The following is a 4,013-nucleotide window of genomic DNA, read 5'->3' as shown; positions in this document are numbered from 1 at the left end:
GGGAGTAGATTGCCCAGTCTTCCTTCCAAGGAGTGGCTGGCGGGTTTGAACCACTAGCCTTCTGATTGGCAGTCAAATGCCTTAAACACTATGCTATATATATATAAAGCAGGCCACACCTCCATGGAAACTCCCTTTCAACTGCTTGGTTGCTCAAAGCATATGTATCAGATCTTATCGTGGAAACAACCACACCACAACTGCTTAAGCCGCTCAGAATCACGGTCCAGCCAAGTTGACACACAACCTTAATTACCACAGTCCACTCCTTGTCAACTTGGCACTCATACACATCCCCTTAACCATACATAATCTTTAAATAAAGACAATTATAAAGTCATACTTAAGCCTAACTTGATACAACTAACACATGTACAACTGAAAACACATTAGCTCTGTTTACATTTTACAGTTTATAACTGATGAAAACAAAAATAATTGATGCACACATACAATGAAGAAATACAACAATCACAGTCCTCATTTCTGCAACTTAGTGGTCATAGCTGATATTTAGAACTACCTTCTTCCACCACCCATTCCGTATTTCCTTTGCCCTCAGCAAGCACCTCAGCTGGTTGTGGTTCTTTGCCTGGTGGGGTGACCCAAACCTTCATTTCTGAAGGGTCTGGGCCATTAGTAGTCATATCAGAATTGGGTTGGGGTACTTTTCCATTAACTTTAATCACAGGGCATGGTAGTACTAAGAGTCATGCTAAAGAGTCTCCTGTATTCCAGACATATTCTTCTTTACCTCCATTATGTAATATCAGTCCAATTTCCCCTTGGTTATCAAGATCTATCACACCAGACAGTACAGTAACTCCTTTCTTTGCCTGTTGATCCAGAGGCATGAAGAGACCAAAATGGCCAGGTGGTACTCTTAACTTCCATCAATGCAATCAGTATTGTATCTCCAGGTGGGAGTGTTCCTCCTTTTGGCATTAAGACCTCTAGACCTACAGAGCATAGGGTGGCAGGGACAGGAAGAAAACATTTTTTGTTTGGATCACTAGGGGTAATAGTGAGTGGTGTCACTCCCATTTCCACCCTTGGTTCCTGGACCCATGAATATGGCTATTGGAAAAACAGCACCATATACTGGATGCTGGTTTAGAGCATATACAGCCTCCTGGAGAACATTGCCCCAACCCTGCAAGGTATTGCCACCTAGCTGATGCCATGATTGTGTTTTAAGAAGGCCATTCCATTGTTCTATCAAGCCATCTGCTTCAGGATGATGGGGAACATGGTAAGACCAGTAAATTCCATGACCATTGCCACACTTCATTTGCTGTGAAGTAATCCAAAGCAATGCTTTGTGGGATACCATGACGGTGGATAAGACATTCTGTTAGTCCATGGAGGGTAGTTTTGGCAGAAGCATTGCATGCAGGGAAGGCATGTCCATATCCAGAGTAAATATCTATTCCAGTATGAGCAAAACACTGCCCTTTCCATGAGGAAGTGGTCTGATGTAATCAACTTGCTACCAGGTTATTGATTGATCACCCTGAGGAAGACTCCATACCATGGACTCAGTATTGGTCTCTGCTGCTGGCAGGTTGGCTGCTCAGAGTGACTGTAGCCAAGCCAGACTGGGTAAGTGGAAGTCCATGTTGCTGAGCCCATGCATAACCTCCATATGCCTCCACTCTGACTGGTGGCCACAGTGACACTTTGGGTCTCCTGGAATTAGTGTCAATTCAGAGACAGTATCTAGCAATCCCTGAAAAGTCTGATTATTTCCTTTTCCCCAATGAACAGTCACTCTCATAAAAGGTCTCAGGTCCCTTTAGGGAAGGATGGCAGAAAGATTAGCAGTATAAATTTCTGGCAAGGTAGTGGGGTCTTAACTCAAGGGGACCCAGTATCCCTTTCATTCAAGGAGTTGTGGGTCTGTAAACTGGCTCAAGTCTGGGAATTGTTTGAGGGGGCATGACTCTGTATTCTGGCATTTCTATCTAGACTGCTATTCATGTGACCTAGAACTCTGTTTATTCAAATCAAGTAAATATTTAGTAGGTTTGCCATGTATTTCACTCCTAGGAACACCAAGCCTAAGTAGCCAATGCCACAAAACTACATGAGTCACGTTATTCTGATTACTACTTTGACTCCGCTGTGCATGATGGTAACCAAGCCCACCTTGTCTTTGTCGATTAACAGCTACCACTTGGCCCCTACCACCACAGGGTCCAACCAGCCCCATTGTAGTTAAGTATCTTAATTCAATTAGGGCAGTTCCCACTGTCAAATCCAGCTTACATAAAATAGCAATCACAGCAGTATTCAAGGATGCTGGGGTTCTCTTTACAAATTTGTTCCTCACCATAGTGGTAAAAGATGTGTCCTCTGGGCTCTCCTTTTCTGGGTCTAAGTATCTAATCTGATCAATCCATTCTAATATGCCAATTTCCCTAAGCCTCTGGATAACTTCTTCTACATTATACCAAGGCAGGTCTGGAACTTCAACTTGACTTAATGTAGGCCACTGCATAACCCATGGTTCAGTAAGCCAACCAATAAACAATTCAATACTTTCCTGACCTCTCAAGCTGAAATATTGAATGAAGAATCTGTGCTTAGTGGGTCTAAATCAATAAACTCAGACCGATCCAATGTTACATTCCTTGAATCATTATCCCATACCCTTAATAGCCATTCCCATACGTATTCTCCAGGCTTCTGTCTGTACATGTTAGCAAAATAAGCAGGTCTTTTTGTGTGTAGCATACCACTTCCTTGGCCACACTTTGTACTTCACCTATTGGGGCCTGCTTGGACTTAAGTCTAGTTGTTGTTGTTGTTAGGTACCATCAAGTTGTCTCCGACTCATAGCGACCCTATGCACAGCAGAATGAAACACTACCTGGTCCTGGGCCAGCTCCATGATTTTTGCTACACTTGAGTCCATCACCACCACCACTGTGTCAATCCACCTCACTGAGGGCCTTCCCCTCTTTCATCGACCCTTCATCTTACCAAGCAGGACATCCTTCTCCAGGGAATGGTCCCTTCTGACAACATGACCAAAGTAGGTGAGATGAAGTCTGGCCATTCTTGCCTCCAAGGAGCATTCTGGCTGCACTTTCTCCAGGACAGACCTGTTAGTTCTTTTAGCAGTCCATGGTACCTTCAGCATTCTTCACCAACACCACAGCTCAAAAGCATCAACTCTTCTTCGGTTGGTCTTCCTTATTCATTGTCAAGCTCTCACATGCATATGAGGCGATTGAAAGTACCATGACTTATGTCAGGCGCACCTTAGTCCTCAAAGAGACATCTTTGCTTTTTGCCACTTGAAAGATGTCCTTTGCGGCCAATTTGCCCAGTGCTATACGTCATCTGATGTCCTGACTGCTGCTTCCGTTGTCGTTGCTTGTAGAACCAAGCAATGTGAAGTCTTTGACAACTTCTATCTTTTCTCCATTTATCATAATGCTGCTTATAGTCTAGTTGTTATGATTTTTGTTTTCTTTATATTGAGATGTAATCCATACTGCAGACTGTATTCTTCAATCTCCATCAGTAAGTACTTCAAGTCATCCTCACTTTCAGCAAGCAAAGTTGTGTCATCAGCATATTGCAGGTTGTTAATGATTCTTCCTCTAATCCTGATGCCATGTTCTTCTTCATATAGTTCAACTTCTCGGATTATTTGCTTAGCATATAGGTTGAATAAGTGTGGTGAAAGGATACAACCCTGACACACTCCCTTCTTGATGCTAAACCATGCAGTGTTACCTTTTTCTGTTTGAACAACAGCCTCCTGGTCTATGTACAGGTTCTTCATGAGTACAATTAAGTGTTCTGGAATTCCCATTCTTCTCAATGTTATCCACAATTTGTTATGATCCATACAATCAAATGCTTTTGCATAGTCAATAAAACACAACTAAACATCTTTCTAGTATTCTTTACTTTGAGTCAAGATCCACCTGACATCAGCAATGACATCCCTCGTTCCACATCCTCTTCTGAATCTAGCTTGCATTTCTGGAAGTTCTCTG

Source organism: Orycteropus afer, unplaced genomic scaffold (assembly GCF_000298275.1).
Source record: "Orycteropus afer afer isolate SDZICR_OR568_19922 unplaced genomic scaffold, OryAfe1.0 scaffold00094, whole genome shotgun sequence".
Taxonomy (NCBI): Eukaryota; Metazoa; Chordata; class Mammalia; order Tubulidentata; family Orycteropodidae; genus Orycteropus; species Orycteropus afer.
This window is presented reverse-complemented; position numbering follows the sequence as displayed.